Source organism: Columba livia, chromosome 4, assembly GCF_036013475.1.
Source record: "Columba livia isolate bColLiv1 breed racing homer chromosome 4, bColLiv1.pat.W.v2, whole genome shotgun sequence".
Classification (NCBI taxonomy): domain Eukaryota; kingdom Metazoa; phylum Chordata; class Aves; order Columbiformes; family Columbidae; genus Columba; species Columba livia.
Window position 1 is genome coordinate 1139377 of NC_088605.1, and position 18772 is coordinate 1158148.

Consider the following 18772-nt stretch of genomic DNA (forward strand, 5'->3'; position numbering starts at 1 on the left):
TGACAGCTTTTTGTTAGCTTTCCTTCAAAAGGTCTGTTTACTGAGCTAATTATATGTTCCAAGCCTGAGCTCGGTTTAGTAATTTGCCCGTGTCCCCCTGCCCCGGCAGTGCAAGCCCGCCCGCCATCCACGTGCGATCTGTTTTGAGAAAAAACAAACCCCAAGTCTGGGTGACCCTCTCCGTGGCCCCCCACCCCCTCCCACACGTGTGCGCGCACACGTTAATTCCTAACCAAACAATTCGGGGGCTGTTGGCTGGGTGCGTGTCCTTTGGCTGCCCTGGTGTAACCCCCAGAAGCAGCGGAATTAAGCCTTTTCTCTTTAAAGATTTTTGAATGATTCGCTTCAGTGAAAAGTGAAATCTGGAAAAAATCCTGCCGTGTGCAGGAGGTGTCTGAGGCCTCCCCTGGAGCCCCAAACCCCACTAGAACCTTCACCTCCCCTGGGACCAGTGACCGCGACCAAAAAAACCTCCTTCTGGGCTCCCTTCCAGCCTTAAAAATATATTATTTATAGTACACAAATAGCCAAGGGGAGCTTTTGTTTGTTCTTTCCATCTGTCCCCTGAAATCCAGCCTGCAGAGCGACGCTGAGGGCACCGAAGGTGACGTCTGTCCGTGGCAAAAGCAAGGCAAGGGGAACTACTTTTTAAGTGGGATTTGGCACTGCAAGTGGCCACAGAGACACAGAAACTGTTTTCAAACAGGAAAACCCTGTCACTGCTCAGCGCATCTTTCTGGAAAAGGACTTTTCTTTGCCCTTTTATTTTTCCCAAAAGCTGGATAAAACGTGCCTTTCAGAAAGCTGTAAAATCTTATCTTCAAGTGAGGATAAATTCATTTGTTTTCCTCACCATGTCCTTCCCTTCTTGGGAAATTCATAGGAAAATGTAACAAGGCCCGCAGTTGTAGGATATTGTATCTTTCTTCCTTTGCCCTGCCTTGGAAAATTATTTCCCAACTCACATTTGTGAGAAGCTCGTATATGTCCCAAATAAGGCAATTTTACAGGAAAATGTCGTGGGTACCAAAAGATATAAAAATAAGCCAGGTCTGAACATTTTTTTGATTTTCTATGAATGAGCCTCCTCTCTTTTTCGTGCTCTAGTCACAGCTCATTCCCATACATACACTTGTGATCCTTTGTATGATCATCGTGTAATTCACCTCTCTTCGTGCCAGCTTTTGTATTTGTACTTTGTAAGAATAACAGCGCTAAGACTGGAGACTTCTTAGAGCTATTGACTTCTGAAGAAGCATGATGGTTCCCTAAATGCCCTTTTCTTCTCTAACTTTGCTCTCTCTGGTGTTTGGGGGATTGTAGAGCGTAGATGTAAGTCTGAATTTCATGCCTTGACACTTGCAAACCACAGATAAACCAAACCTTGAAAGCGGCCTCTCAAATACGGGGCCAGTTGGGTCAATGGTAGCAGAGCATTACAACAAACTCACAACAGTACTATGGAAAGAACCAAAACCCCATGATTTAAGACCAATGTTGTTTCAAAGCCAGAATCCTCATCTTGATCTGGAGAAAGATGCGCATTAAACCAAGCTTTACTTTCAATGCAAAGACCATATGCCTGAGGGTGCAATACCTAATCCATTGATGTTTTCTGCAGTTCAAAGTGCAAGCCCAGATCACTAGCGTGGTGTTTTCATCTGTAGACGTATCTGAGGTCTGTATTGCTCATCCTATGGCACAGCATGAGGGTTTGTGGCTGACCACACAAGGTGCAGGAAGACGGGCGTGAAGATGTAGAAATGCCCCCATCTCATACTTGCTGCCTGTAGGAAGACATCCGTGGTGAGAACCACCATTAGTTGTGCATCAATTTGTCTTGGAGAAAATTACCTCGTTAAATGCAATGGAGTGGAAGAATAACAAGCGCAGTATGTATGATCAGTGGAACAGAATCAGGCAGAGAAACAGGGAATTAAATATTTTGACTGTGCAGAGGACTGTCTCTGTTCTTGAGATGCACACAAACACAGGCCACCTGCTGCTCTACAAATACAGCCACCCCAGATGACATCTCTGCTCTGTTTAATGCAGATTCTGCCTCTGTCTTTAGCCCAAAAGTGTTGCACTTGTGTGAACGTTGGCTTTTACCTTCCAAAACACCTTCCATATGTGTATCGCCTAGTTTTGCTGTCCTTTGGACAGGTCCCCTGACCTCTCCTTCTGCACCTGGACCTGCTGCAGACTCTTGCACTGGTGACTTCTTCACCAGAACAAGAGGCTGTGTCAGATGTGTCCTGGCTCTGGGCTTATCTTGTGCTTCTTGAAAGAAAAAGAGTAGAGCTTTCAAAGTTTTAATACAGGATCCTATCTGTCACCACATTGGAGAACTAGACAAGGTTGTGCTTTTCCAGATCACTCTCTTCTGACCATGTCCTCTCCAATTGTGGTTCACCTAAGTTCACTCTGACCCCAGCTCTTGTGTGTTTACCTTTTTTCTTCACCCTTTAACAGAAGGTATTAGCATGATGTGTTTGACTTCCCCATCCCTCCCCTCCAATGTCCCTTGAGAGAGAATGAACATATCAACACTTAACACTGACTCATAGAGGCTGGTGGGGGGGTTGGTTGATTTTAGGTTGGAAAGATTGCTAAAATTAAACAAACAATATTCCAGACCAAAAAAATGTTCCTCAGTTCATAACTCTCTGGATCCATTTACAAAAATTTAAGCTCACCAGAAACCAGATCTTTGTTTGGAGAGGGAAATGCGGAAGGGAAACACTAAGATGTTAGTTGACACGTACGGAAAAAAAACACAATAAAAATGAATAGAAGAACAGGGAATCAGGAAGGCCTTCATGGGCCAGTGAATGCACCCCAGGCAAACCCAGGCAACCACAAAATACCATCACTGTCCTAAAGTGATCAAGCCTGTATTTAAAATGTTGAGGTTACTTGCTCCAAATAGCCTTCTCAGAGGATAACAGCAGAATCTCCCTGCTCCCGCGGTGACAAACTTCCATGTCCAACCTAAATTTATCTTCAGCTACTTTATAGCCAGTTTGCCAATGCTTCTTCTGTCTTCACTGTTTCATCATCCGTGTGACTGGAAAACAAACACAACTTTCTCAGCTCTCATTTTGCCAAGTCAGATAAATCAGTGTTAGGGGGTCCCCTCTTGGAAGGCAAATTCTCTTTTTCCTGATCCTCCATCTAGTGTCAGGTCCTCCTGTTTGGATGATCAGGAATCTCCAGGACTCATTGCAGGGTCTCCTCAAACCCACAAGAAAGGCACCGAGACTCCCTCATTGCTGTTGGAAGTACTTTGCTTGATACGTCCCTCCTGAATAAATGAATTTTTCTAAAAAGACATCGCTTTTTCAAAACTGATTAGTATGAAGAAGGTTTTTTTTGCACCACGTCCAACTGAAAAAGCAGAAATTCTGGCTATAAATACCAAATCGCAGGGCTTTACATTCCTATTTTCATTTTTCAGTTGCCAAGGCCAGGTGTTTCTTTCCTCCTATCCAATGCTGCAGACTTTCTCGGTAACGAAAGTGCTTCCCACCTCTCTCTCAGTAGGAGATTGGATCAGAGCACACCTGCTTTTCTGAAGGGGGTTATATTAAGTAAATTTGGTTCCAAAAATTATCCTCAGACTGCTCTATTATACTAAACTCTTTCAAGTCTTACAGTCTCTGTTGACAGTACCTACTTTTTTCCCTTTTCAGACAGTTTTGATGTTATTTCCATTTACCATTTAAATCTGTCTTCTTAACTGAAGATATTCATGTGGCACCTTTTCAAAGTCCTTACTCAACAATGGACACACAAGTTCATCCTAATTTCCTTTATCTATAAAATATTTCACTTTTGTCTTGCTGAGATAAGAATAGTAGACACTTAAATTTCCCAGAAAATTAGTTTTCCTATTTTTTAAGCTAGGAGTCTCCTTTGCTATGGTGCAGTCAAACAGTTCTAGTTCTGCCTTGATAAAGGTTTCTAAAATCCATATTATCAGGTTTGCAGAATCACGTACCAGTTCCTTTTGCGTCCAGGGCTGGAGAACATCCTTTCTCCTTTCTTCCCTTCTCCAGCTCTAATAACTTCCTAGATCTTGCTTCACATCCACCTCATACTCTACCTTCACTGAATCTCACAATGATCAAGTTTGGAAGGGACCTCTGGAAATCATCTCAATCAAGTCCCCTACACAAAACAGGGTCAGCTAGAGCAGGTTGCTGAAGACATAATCCATTATGGTTTGAATTTCTTGGAGTACGGCAAGTCCCTCATTCATTCCCATGAACAGCATCACCATTTTAAATGAAAACTCAGACATTTTTCCTTCATTTTTTGTGCCATACTCAGAGCGCCTTTTTTCTCTAAACTCAATGAATAGTAGCTGCATTTCTTATTCTTGTATTGTGTTTTATAGGCATAGCTGAAAACCTTTCTGCTCTCTTTTTTAATATCTCTCATCACGGACCAGATCAACCCGTTCCTGACAATGCACACTTAACCCCAAAAGCCTGCTGGTCTCCCAGGTAGAGCTTTCTAGTCTAATCAATATACTTTATTGCTGCTATATTTTTTATATTTCTTATTATTTCAAGATTTCCTGTTTATTTCTGTTTTGTTCTGTGGGAATTTTGATCTGGTTTAAAGTTCCTTTTCCAAGATATTCGTATTTTTCACATTCAAAAAGTTGCAGTCTTCCCCATTTGTTCCTTATCTACTCAGAGCGCTCATTGCAGTCAGTCAAATATTTATATGCAGATGAAAGATTTGGGGAACAAAATGGAAGACCCGGAACTATGATTTTGGGATATTAAATGAGACACTAAAACGATAAAAGAAACTTGGTAGAAATAAAAAATAGGGAGATCCACTCCTAATAAAGGACAGAAATAAAGAAAAAAGAGGGAATATTTACAAATAGACTGGAAAGAAATAAATATTGACTTTTTTTTTTTTTCCATTCAAAGTAACTTCATAGGAAGCATCACATGGGGGACAGAGCCAAGAGTCCTTTATAGACAGTGAAGTGTAAACTTGGATGAACACAGCAAACCCTACAGAATTATAAAACAGAGAAAGTCATGAAAGGATTAGCTTCATCTCTCTCCACCTACCTAATTGCTGTATGTTCAGGAAACTCATTACGAGGTGTGGTAGCCTAAAGGTTTAATCATTAAAATGTCATTGAGCATGTTGACTACTTGCAAGAGAATGCTGTACACAGGTAGCCAAGGTACACCTGAAAAAGGAGAGGGAAACTGTTGAAAAGGTTCTTCTCTCTTCCCTTGTCATGTTTAATGTATGACTTGCAGGCATATACTGATTTATGATTGCATAGTTCAATCATATGTAAATTATCCTAAAAGACAATAACGCTATTATATTCTTGCAATACATTGCTTTCAAGTGACCTCTTTACATCCCTGTTTCAATCCTAACTTGGAAATCCTTTTACTTGCTAAACATAAATTCCCAGCCCTGCGCAGCCACAAGCTCTTTGTTTAGAAGATAAAGGAATGAATCACTTTGGAAATGCTCAAGTGGTTTACAATATGCCATGAAAAATAGACATCGTGTTTAAAATAGATGGCTGTACAGTGTATTTTTTTTTTTTATAAAATTATGTTTTGCAATTCACATCCCATAGAGGACAGCAAACTGACAGCAACAGAAACATGAGTCCGGGGTGAGTCAGGGTCAGTTTAGTTTCAGTACGTGGATCACTCCAGCTCCTCTGAGAATGGTGTTGTTCAGGAACTTATACACCAAAAAAACCCAACCATCCAAACTTGTGAGTATGTGTGTGTGTGTGTCTCCTCATCCCCAGGACATAACAACTGATTTTTTGTCCATTGGCTCATTTGTTTATAGCACGTCCTGGATGGCTCTATCGTGTGTCTTCCTGAGTCAAGGCCACCGGGTTGGGAGGGTAAAGTCCCCTCCCTTTAGGCTGAATTCTTCCCTCTGGAGCACAGGGAGGTTCATGGTAGGGTTAGAAGAGATGTGAGCCTGGTGTCAGGTCACCATGACACAGCACCAGGCAATACAGACCTCGTCTTGTTCTGTGAATCGCTCTAAAAAGCATCTCCAGCCCATGAGATTTATTGTTGGGGGTAATTAATTCTTCAGGTTGTGAAGATAAGAGATAACAGACAGATCCTGGCATGCTTTATTATTTTTTTTTCTCTCTCTTTCCTATTAATGTGCTTCATCAGCTTGAGAAAAAGGTTATAAACATGAATCCTAAGTTTCTAGAAGCTTTGGAAGTCAGAGATAGTTCTGTGTGCAGAATGGGTCACGGGAGAGCTGTCTTCAGTGTCTTGTTCATAAACTCTGTGTGTGGTCTCAGCAAAGCCACTGAAAATCCAGATTTTTCCTCCTAGATGTACTGCCTAAGTTAAGAGCCAAAGATGAGATTTGCGACAACTCTTCTGAGCTGTCAAAAAATGAGATGACTAGGCAGGATGGTTGGCTAGATTCTTCGTGTGATCATTGGAGTGGGACTGAGAGGCTCCAAAGATAGACTCGGATATACGGTGGTGTAAATCACACCTTGGTGCTCACCCTCCTTAAGGGGGGGTGGAAGTTACATGTTGTTCTTTCCCCATGGAGAACTAATTTGCAGTAAACTACCTACTGTAGGATCTCATAGTTAGGGGGGAATTTATCTAGGTCAGTGTCAGGGTATAGAACCAAGATTCTTGGACTATCTCCAGGAGCAAACTAATAAATCCCCATGGCACACTGCTCAGCTCTGGTGTTTCCAGTCTCCTTGTTATGACAGAGCCATCTCTGATGCAACAGGATGAACAAAAACCTCAGCATCCTCCTGGTGTTGAGCAAGAGGTTTATACACTTTTAGGGACAAACTGGCTCTTAAAGTTCTGTTAAAGCTCAAAAGACAACAACGAATCCGTTTGCCTCAGCAGGTTTGCTGTGGCTCAGTAGAAAATCTGACAGTCCAGGGAACACCTTCACATTGTCACTTGAAGATGCAAAAACATCTCATAGATCCCAGCTCTTTGGAGGACTCCCTTTTGGTTTCAGTGCAGCAACTGCCCAAAGCTGTTAGAGATTTAACAGCAATCTACATTTGCATTGATTATCCCATCCTCTTATCCTGGCATGATGCTAGCAAGTGTAACTTTGAAGGCTCCTCCTCAGGAGATCCTAAGATTGTACTTTATCTTATCCTTTTCCTGCCCGATTTCTACATGCATGTCATGCATGGATGAGATGATACCTTCAGCCCAGGTGATTCTAGGGAGCAAAGTTTCTAGTAAAAATGAAATCAGATTAACCAATTTCAGTAATATGACAAATTTATTTGCTTAAAATTCGCAACACTACTGAATCTCTTCAGTGGCAGCCAGGTGTGGTGTATCTAAGAAACAACACAACCTCGTGTGTTTTGCTATGTATCTGTACATATAGTCCTACCACACCGGAAGGCAATAGCATGCTCTGTAATTTGTGCTTAGGTAAAGTCTAGAATAAATACTTAGGAACATTTAAAGGGAAAGACTAAAACGGTCTTGTGCAGTGCATCACATGGAGAAGTCTTTCTCAGATTCTATTCGTTATGGCTTGCAAAGTCTTGGAGTGAGAAACTCACCCTCTTTGTCTGGCACTTCTTATCATGCCAATTTAAATGGAGTCACCGTAGTCCTCTCTGAATATTCATGCAGCTCCTGGAAACTGCCAAGCACAGCAGAAAATGTGAGACATTATAGAAAGAAAAATAACCATGAAAAGAGAGCTCTCTGATATCCCCAAATGACACAAGACAAATCACGTTTATGAACTGAACTAAGGAGGTAAATGAGGGAGGGAACAGCGCCATTTGCTGGACCTAAAACCCAGGCTGAATCCTGAAGAAACCCCCTTTGAGTTATGAAAACACTGAGTAGACATTTATTCTGGTGGTGTTTCTTCCTCCACCCTCTCCATTTTCACATGCTCTGGTATTACTGCAGTCTTCTAGGATCAGACACAGAGTCACCACATCTCCGGAGAGCACTTCGCTTTCCATTTGTCTTGAGCCAGCCATTATGGATTGTGAGTTTTGGAACCTGAGATCTCGCCTAAAGGGCTCTGAATAAGTGCCACGCTGAACCCTTTTGCCTAATAACATTTTTACTTTGTTGAAACCAGACATGGTGGAACCAGCCTTCCACAGTCTGCTTTGGACCATTTTGATCATGTCTACAGAGAAGCGGTGCACCAAAGGCCCCAAGATGGCAGCAAGCCTTGTTGGTGCATCCAGATTTACTCTTGTTCCAGGGGGGTTATTGGTGCTCTGTGCCACCTATGCCACATGCGGATCTCATCCTAGCTCTTGTTGCAAAAGTAGAAATCTCTCAACTATGTAGAGATGCCTTTGTCCTTCCTCTCCCTGAGGACCATAACTGGGCTGACAGGTCGTTTGAGCAAAAACAGAAGTCCTGCCTTCTTCTATCTTCAAACAGTTGTTATCCATGCTATTGATGGAGTAACAAAAGTGGTTTAGCTGCTTTGCAGGCTTATAGACAGAAAAGACTGTCCCTGCCGCAGGGGAGGAACAGCCCGTTGACCCAACATAAAGAGGAACCACAGGGAGAGGGCTGGGAAATTGCACACAGACTCGGTGGTGATGCTTCACACATGCCTGCCTGGTTAAAGTAATATATTTTCAAAGGAATTGTTCTGGACACATTTGTGGTATTCCTTCTATAGCTGTGAAGTGCTTCTTCAGAAGGCAAAAGTATATGTGCTGGGGTAACAGCTACTAACTTCTGACTCAACTTTCTTAGAGCAAATGAGTACTTTTTTCCCAGCAAACTGGGGTCTGTATGACCTTTTTTTTCCCTGAAACATCAGGCCAGTGCTGTCAGCATTTTCTTTGAACAACAGAACAGTGCAGGGAACGTTTGATTTTCCCAGTTATTTCCAGCTTTGCTGACCTTTTAAACACCATTTTTTTTTAATAAACATGTTGCAAATAAGTCTCAGTGTAGCAATATTATCACAGCACTGGAAAATTATGAATGGCAAAAAAAGAAACTTGAGATATTTCAGGTGTCCTGAAATGGGTTCATACACTCAGAAAAAGAGAAATGTGACCTTCTTGTATCATCTCTGTATCTTTGTACAGCTGAAATAGAAGAGTATACTGTATGCCTCTTGTTTCAGGGATTTTTGACTGTTGTAATGTCTCCAACCCCTTCCTCCCCATTTTTGCACATTTTAGATATTGACACAGAAGCTCCTTGTTGGAGTTGTTATCTCTCTCCTGTTCCAAATCAGCATCACATAGCAGTGGTGCTATGAAGTGGTGAGTGATGAGGAATGGTGAGACCCAAATAAACCATCCCTCTTTTTGCTGTGTAGTCCTAGAGCTTTTTTTTTTTTCCTTCTTTTCTTCTGAAAACACAGAGTTTCTTGTTCATCGTGCTGTAGACGAGGTCAGCTTGAGCTCAAGACAAAGCCGACATCAGTATTGTGGGCATGGTGTCTCACAGACTTGCCGTTGGGAGTGGGAAAAGCAACCATAGCATTGCAAAACAAAGATCTGTTCCTACCAATCCTTTAACTGCAAACACAACAGCCGTGCTGTGGTGGAGCACGCTGACCAAATGTCCTGTTTTGTAATGGCTACTGAAGTAAGTAGGGCCTGGGCACTGGACTGTTTAATTGTTTGTGCATTCCCTGAAGTAGTTTTTGGTGCATTTATAGCAGTGCCCAACTGTGGGTCTAGAGTTGGCTCAAACCAGCTCTGTTGCTGAAAGAAATGAAATGAAAGAAATGAACCAAAAATGTAACCACACGGATGCAACCCATCATGTGTCCCTTGCCTTCATGGCACATGAATGTTGTTGACCGTTTCATTTATGAGGAAAGTTGTAGCCCCTCTGTTTCAAGGCCTCCTCTTCTTGGTCCAGCTTGTGGACAAGAGCTTTTCTTTAGGTGACAAGATAAAGAAAACCGTTCATCTGGTGAAAGCAACATCTTGATAATAAAACACATTTGAAAACAACGCCACTTTTGTTCACCTTCAGAACAAATGCCAGTGCTGTTAAAAATAATGGAATCATAGAATCATTTTGGTTGGAAGAGACCCTCAAGATCATCGAGTCCAAACATCAACCTAAAACTGGTACTATCCCATGACCCTGAGAACCTCATCTCTGCATCCTTTCAATAATGGTGATACCAGGCTATTTCCAGATCTGCAGTAGAGAGAGTGTAACATAAATATCGCTGCACAAGGTAGAGGTGAAAACCCTTCAACGAGGTGACCACAGTTCTATGGTGCAGAGGTATGATGAGCCACATCCAAAATGATGGAATCCAAATGGAGTCACACAAAAAGATGAGTATTAGAGTGGTGGGAAATGGCTCATTGGTATTGCCACAGCTGGAGGAAAAGGGTGTCTGTTTCAGCCTAGCAAACCAGAATCTGAGGACTGAATTTCTCTTTATGACAAAATTTAGGGGTAAATAGCAAGGAAGGAAAAGACCTGTTTATGCTGAGGGAGATGTTGTGCATAAGAACATGGGAATAACTCAACGTGAGTCAGCATGGGGTGGAAGGGAACAGCACATCCCTGCTCGTCGGAGCAACAAGAGCCTGAAATGGCCTCGGTGAGGAGAAGAAGGACAATGAGCCTCGGCAAGTGGGAAAGCAGCATGAGAAGGCAGATGTTTGCAAAGCAAGGTATCAGCTCGGTGATTCAGGAGAGGCTGCCTGCCCTTCAGCTCCTAACTCAGGGCTTCTGTGTCTTGGTTTATTGCCCTGACTTTGTCATCCACCTGCCGCGCAAGTTACATTTATAGGCACAAAAAGAACATGTTGCTAAAGCCAGTCAGAGCCATTGTATTAATCAAATTTTAACTAACTGACCGCTTCAGAGAAAAAAAAATATTCCCTTTGTCCACTCTGATTGAAAATATGGGAGATTTCCTCTAAAAGCAGCTAAAAGTCTAGTATTTTTCTCTTATTTATTCCTCCACCCCCTACTTTCATGCTGAAAAGCATTTTACTTGGAGTCCCAATTTTTCTGTAGGAGCCCCCATTTTTTTTTCTACTTGGTACCAAAAGTGAAAGGAAACAATTAAAGCATTAAAAAATAGCAGTTTAAAAAAAAGAACAAACAACAAAAGAACAAAAAAACCCAAAAAAAACTCCAAAATGTTTTGAGAAGGCAGTAACAATTTCCCAGCCAAGCCTGTTACAGTTATAAAGACCAAGATTTGTGAGGCAGCATGTGCTGCCTCTAAATTTACCTTGATAAAGGGATTTCGTGCCACCTCCCCTCCCACACTGACCCCACATGCTGCTGAAGGGCTCCAGGCAATGGGTGGGGAAGGTGCTCGAGGATTTCTGCCAGGTTTTAATGATGACTTCGAATTCAGAATGTAGAATTTAGAGAGAATTCTCTCCCAGCTTCACCTTTCCAAACTGCAAGTGGCCGAGCTCGCAGGAGTGTCGGCGGAGTTCAGACAACGTGCGTAAAAGGCTTTGACCGCTAATAAGTGCTTCTTACTATTAGATAAACATTCTGAGAAGTTCATTCATATAAACATCTGCATTGTTACTTAGGAAATTCCTTTGAACTGAATAGAACTTAGCCATTCAATATGACAAACATTGTCATGCTGAATGACCTCCTTTTGCCCCCAGAAAGTAATCAGACCCTGCAGAGGAGCACTCACCAAACTGCAGCGCTTTAGTGAGGGTCTGGCATCATTGGGTTTTATTTCCCCAGGGCTCAGACTCTCTGTCTTTCAGAGAGAAGGAAACTGAGGCACCAAGTAGCTGTAGCAAGTGACATAGTTGAGGATCTAGTTGCATTCTCCTCGGCCTGAATATATACCTGTGTCCAGTAACTAAAGCTGGTTTAGGTAGCATCACCAAGAAGCTTATCTGTTTGTTAAAAATCAAAACTTTTCCTTGGCTGCCATTAGGCTGGTGGCTGCTTTCCAGTTCTGGAGTTTAATTGGAAGACTCCTTAAAACAATTAAATAAATAGATGTATAAAGTAACTCCTCTGAGGCCTTTTCTCCTCTACCCTCCAAACGCCCCTGATGAGTGGAAGCTTTACAGCTCACACACTGGAGGTTTTTGCCCACGTGAGTTTCCCTTTGTTTGGATTATTCTGATTATCGTTTACTTTTACTCCTGGATTTCTTCCTGCTAGGAGCATGTGTCATTTCCTCATCTGCTCTTCTGACCTAATCCAGGGACATCGTGCCCCACTTATTCTTGCAGAGGGGCAGCACAGTTCTTTGTAAAAAAGTGGTGCTGATCTGCTTTTGGCTGTTCATAGTGAAGCACAGAGTCCCGTAAATAATCTCTTGTTTCAAGATGACCTAGAGGATTTCATGATTTAGTTGAGACAGCAGGAAAAAAACAGCACCTTCCAGAAATACACTCTAAAAAGATCTGGCAGGGATGCTTTAAGGTGAATTGACATGGGAGGCGTGTGGGGAGGGAACTAGATCTCTGAATTTCAACCTGTGAGCCATGGACACCTGGGGCTGGTGGTTTATTTCTAAGAAGGCTGTGAAGCAAACTTCATTCTGGGAGGAACAAGTTTGACTGTGCTACTCAGAGACTGTCGTGTGCAAAATTCCTGTAGGGAGTCAAACCTCCACTGGAACGTCCTTGGGGATCCACCAGGTGAAAAAGGATTGAAAAGCCCTGAGAACCTCCGCTGGTCCTATTATTCCTGGGTTTTCATTACCCTTAACCTACCATAAACCTCACTGAGATGCTCCATGTGCTAGAGAGCTTCACGATGGACATGAGGAGACCTGGATCAGCTGAGGGAGGACCCCTGCACTCACCCCCCGGTTCGTGATGTGCCGCTGATAACTTCTAATTCCCTGCAGTAGAGGGCAGCAATGACACACACACAATAGCCACTTAATTACAATTGGATTTGGAAAAAAATATATAGATGCAATGTGCTTGGGGAAAAAAAAAAAAGTGAAAAGGGAACAAAATGAATGAAAAAAACCCTTGCTCCACTGTAATAAGATCTAAGGTCAGGCCTTTTCTTTATTTTTGCAGTGATTGATTTCATTAACATCTAAAACAGCGGGAGTGGAGCAAGAAGAGAGACTGCAAGAAAAGGGGATGAGGGACTGGGGTCATTGCAACTGAGCAAGGACCCACAGCCATCAGTTGCAACTAGAATCCTGGAGGCCTTGTCGCTTCCCTGGAGGGGTTAAAATTAAATACATTCCAGGGAAAGATTTAATAGCTCAGATGAAATCGGAATCAAACCAGCTCCTTGCTATCAAGCTTTGGAGAAGCTGGATTGTGTTCAGGCTCTCCATCCCAAGTGTCCTGGCAAAGCTGTGGTCTCAAGGGCTTAGGAATCCAGCCCAAGGCTGCCACAGAGCCGGGTATATTCGCAGGGTATATTGCTTGGGAAGGCATCATGCTGTTGGCATCCAGACAGGGCTTTGGAGTTAATTCGTTATAATACAGCAATTTGGGCTGTTGTGCAAAGTGCTGAAGGCACCAATGTAAATGACTTCACAGAGTGCAACGCGATAGGAAACCAATTTGGGAAAGCAAGTGCTCCTTTTCCCATGAGAACTGCATGGGGGAAAAGCCAGAGATAACACTCTGGATGGATTATTTTAGTTTACAGGTGTTGTCAGGACAGACTTCCATGTGGACATTCTTCTCTGGGCCATCTGATAGCCTCTACCCATCTCTTTTTACCCCACTTTTGGGATAGGAAAAAACACTTGTGACGTCGTATTACAGTCGTCATGGTGTGTTCAGCTTGTGCTACTCTCTGGAGTGACACCAGGCAGCCTGGACAGGTGGGTCAGTGCTGGTTTAGCTCCACTTGGATTGAATTGCTGCTGCAGAAGATGACATTTCCTTCTGACAAATGGTCTGGGGACATCTGTAAAGCACAGACCAGTCTGCTCGTGCTGTGCAGAAGTCACACCGCTCTGTGGCTGCTCCTGGCACATGTGCAGCGTGGAAGGGGAACAGCACAGGATCCCTTCCAGCAGGTCCTGGCAATAGGCATGGGTCTGAAATTGGGATGTCAGTGCCATGGAGATGCCTGAGCTCTGTCCTAGGGACGGCAGCAAGGCTACTGAGGTTTTGCTGAGAAAGCGTGGGATGTTGGACAAGGTCAGGAAGGAGTGAGATCACCATGTGCCAGCTGTCAAAGAGATTGTGGATATTTTTGTCAGACAAGCACTAGCCCAGGTCTTCTCTTCAAGCGACTTGTCTATGCTGTGAGCTATCAGGCACACTCTACAGCTGCCCAAACACCGCCAGAATGCACATTTTTACCCATATTTCCTGCAGCACAGGCACTGCCAGGTGCTCCCCTTTCTTTGCATTGCAATTCTTTCTGCCTGTAGCTGAGATCTGAAGAAGTCAGAAAATAATGCAAATGCATTCCAGTCCTGCAGTGAACTTCCTTCTCCCTTCTCTGTCTGCAGATGTGAGACCAGAGAATAGGTTCAGTGCCCTGGTAGCAGAAAAGGGGTTGGGAGCTCTGCCCAAAACAGCATTTGAGCTTGTAGCCTGAGGCACACAGGAGCACTGGGGGATGTGAGAATGGTGGGACTCCCTTCTGTAGGGGATGGAGGTCCCTATTTCCCCCCAAAACCAGTTGTCTAGGGATGTAAGGAAGAAATTTTTTACATTGAGGGTGGTGAGAGCCTGGCCCAGGTACCCAGAGAGGTGGTGGATGAACCATCCCTGGAGACATCCCAGGCCAGGCTGGACGGGGCTCTGAGCAACCTGAGCTGGTGAAGATGTCCCTGCTCTGAATCAACTAATTCCATGGTTCTGTACGAGTCTGTAGGACCTGGCTTCTCTAAAGTTCTTCAGTTGTCTCCTCCTAGCAGAAGTCATAAGGCAGTAGAGTTTTAGCTCCTGGCTGCTGCATTCAGGAGAAATCTCTTCATTTATCTTTTCTGTGATGAAGCACAGAACAAGAGGAGCTCAGCTACTCCACAGATTCCCTAGGTCTGAGCTGGGGAGTGGGCACTGGTCTGGCGTGAAGGTTGGTGGTACCAGTATCTGGGCTGGAGGAGGCTGACCCTAAGCCTAACTTCCACTGTAGATGCAGGCTTAGATGGATTCTCTAAGTCTGTGCTTTTCAGCATCTTGCCAGTTCAGTTTTGTATGAACGCTCCCACAGAAATATGAAGCAGTCGAGGATGTAGAAAACACAACATCACTCTGACACACCTTCCGCAGACACCATGTGGCTGGATTGCCTTTTCTTAGTTGCTTTTCACAGATCAAGTAGGAAAAGTCCATGAATCACCAGAGGTCTTTAAACTAAAGTTGAAAGTCAAGTATTTGAGTCATCTGTTCTTCATGCTCCACGAAGAATATTGAAGAGTTAAATTCCCTTGTTTATCCTCTACTTAAAGATACCTGAGGTAATCTTCATTCTTTCCTCAACCCTGGAAGTGATGGAAGGGACATCTTCAAATCCATCTCAGAACAGAAGTGACTATTGCCATATCTCAACGACTTCCCTGAAACACCATGGACAGAAATATTAGTAATAAAACCAATAGTAGTGGAGAGTACCTGCCAGACTAGACTGCATTTATGGAGGTTATTGCAAACTCCAAGTTTTCCGCAAATACATTTTCTTTACCTCATTTTATTCATGAGGACACTGAGTAGATCAAAAATATATGGATGAAGTTGAAGTCGACATGGAAAGTATTTTGTGAGGAGCCACCTGACTGTGGGGACAGAAAACACACTGGAGCAAGTTATTATTGTCTTACTGATTCCACGACACAGCATTTCCCTAGCAGACATTTCATCTGCCTGCAGCTTTCTGCACAGACAGATTTATTGAGCTCTCCTCCTCCCTTTGGTTCTACCAAGCTGTTCTTCTAGCCAGAGCATCCATTTCACCTTGATGTGTAAGCTTCTATTCATCTAATCACGAAGTCATTCATGCCTTCACAACATTTATGTAACATTCCATCTGTCCATTGGCCTTTGCATTAGTCAAATCTTACAGAGGCTTGACCATTTTCTCAGCCTTAGGTATCCAGTTCCGTAAGATTGGCTTTTTAAACAGAGCACCACAATTCTGTTTGAAATCAAGAAGAACAAGAAGGGAATTTCACCACGCAGAGAAGTGGCATCTAAGCCATACCCTGTAAACGTATTAATGGAGGAAGTATTACAACCTTTGAAAAGGTTGCCAGACAATCTGACCTAAGCTGGGACTAGCAAGCAGAAGAACCTGAGGCGGTCTATCAGTGCTGCTTTTTCACATACATGTTTTATTGTATTGTCGACACATTTCTGATGCCTTTCAAGATGAATGCATATTTTCCAGATTTGATTTCCTCTCTGCTTCTTTTGTGGCTTATTAGTTCAACTGTGTAAGGAAAAGGAAACTAAATTAAATTAAAGCAGCTCGAAGCTCTGCAAGGGATGGTGTGGGGGGTGTGTTGGCTCTCATTCGCATCTGGACAGGCACTGCTGATTCATACATATGAACAAGGAGGTGGCAATCATTTATTTCAGAAGCCCAGCCATTCATTTCAGAAGGTCCATGCCCCCCGCCTGTTCCCCCCACTGCCTCCCCCTCCCAGAATAATAATACATGATTGAGGGAATCATATTCTCAGCGAAGAGGATCGGAAATGGTTGTGTTTCTCTTCGGCAAACTCTCAAATAAAATAAGAACTTTCTATTATTAACCCTCATTATGGTATGGAATTTTCCCACACTGAGCAGAGAAAATAGCTCAAGTAGGATTCAATTCCGGAGAGTGTCACAAGAGGCCATACAGCCCAACAGGTTAGGAACTGTGAAAGCTTGGGAAAACCAGCATCTACTCCTGACCACTCCAGTGATCACCTTCTTGATGTTCAAATCACTCTTTAGGATGACTCCCAGCTCCTGGACCTTTTGGGTCTGAAGGTACCTGCAAAGCAAATGGCAGCTCTCTTGACTGTGTCCCAGTAATGTTCCTCTGCAGTTTTAAAAAGGTCATAAGGAGGCAGCTGAAAGTGAGGTTCTTGCTGAGATTCTCATAAAGAAAGGAGGTGGAGGTGCCTCCCTGTCCCTTTCCTCCACCTGCAAGTGCATAAATGTATATTGGACCTCTCTTGAGCAACATAACTTCCCTCAGCTTAGTAGGGACAAGTGCTGACCAGCCCTTTCAGAGAGGATCATAGAACCACAGAATGGTTTGGTTTGGAAGGGATCTTAAAGGTAGTCTAGTTCAAACCCTCTGCCATGGGCAGGGACACCTTGCGCTACATCAGGTCACTCATGGTCCCATCCAACAAGGCCTTGAAAGCTTCCAGGAATGGGGCATCCAGAACTCCTCTGGACAACCTGTTCTAGTATCTCACCACCCTCATAGCAAAGAATTTCTTCTTAGGGATGGATGAATGGATGGATGAAAGGAAAGACACATGTAGAGCTTAAATGAGAGAAGATGGAGACATTTCTATGGGAGCCTCTTGTTAAAACTTTGGCAGTGCTTCATTGAGTTTAGGACAGGAAGTGATGAATATTTCACTCAATGGAAACCACACAGGGGATTTGAGCTGCTACGAATATATTTGCCATACCTCCTACCAGTTCTCTAGACATAACAGGAAACTGAACGTTTTATGAATGTGCAAACCTACCTGTCTATAAATAATACAGAATAAATTAAGCACAGAGTTAAAAGGGGCAAAACAGGTTGAAAATGTTACTGATCTCTGTCCAGAGCAATAAACCATCATGCATTGCCTACTAGGATATTGCTTTCTGTCCTACCAGTTGTACCCCTCTGGCTCATCATCATCCTTGGTGGTTAAGCCAAGCACTGGCCTGGCTGGCTGGAGGGTGATGTGGAAACAGCTGGAGTTCTTCTAGAAATGGTGCCATGTGGGCATCTCCATTGCCTTTGTGAGAAGCAAATCCATTCCCAAGATCTCTGACTGGGAGGAAAGGCAATCAGCTTGGGTAAAGGACAGAGATGACATCCTAGCCTGGAGTGTCTGCCAGGAAAAGTAGAGATGCAATTTCAGGTCAAGGTCTTTTCTTGATTTCAGGGAATTGGCTTCAGAACTCATGGTCAGCTCTGGATGAGGCGGGAGGGGAAAGAAGAGATGGTTTGGGAAGAGGGTAGAAGTAGACTAGGGCAAGGTTTCATGCATCCAGGCAACTTAGGGACATGGTTTAGTGCTAGATTTAGCTTATGGTTGGACTTGATCTTGATGGTCTTTTCCAGCCAAAATGATTCTACGGTTCTACGAACTAGGGCAAAATCAGAGCTCCTGTTTCAGGGTGCTGATGGTCTCTGGTGGGAATCAAAACATCTCACCTGCTGGCAAAGGGGTCTCAGACACCATGGAGAACAGCTCTCCGTGTGCCTGTGCCCTGGGCACCGATGCTATAGCCAGGGTGCTAAGATGAGATGCTGCCTTAGGAGGACGTGAATTTACGTTGGACCTGAGCTGTCATCTCCAGAATGGGTCAGGCAGGTGGTATCACTGTGACACATTCCTGTGGCCTGCAAGAAGAAGCAAGGCAAGCAGGAGCCTGAGGCCAGCGGGCTTTTCTCAGAAATACTGAGTACATCAAGAGGCCTCTCAGTATCCTGGAGTGATACAGCTTGTTCCTGGGGCATGGTGCCCGCTCCCATGTCCTGAGGTTACACAGGACCACAGGGGATTTCTCCCCTTGGCTGTAGCAAGAGTTTCAGTAGCTCTCTGCACTGTCTGTAACTGAGTCAAAACCAGCTGGGCCTTTTGTTGTACCTTCACAAAGTAGACAAAC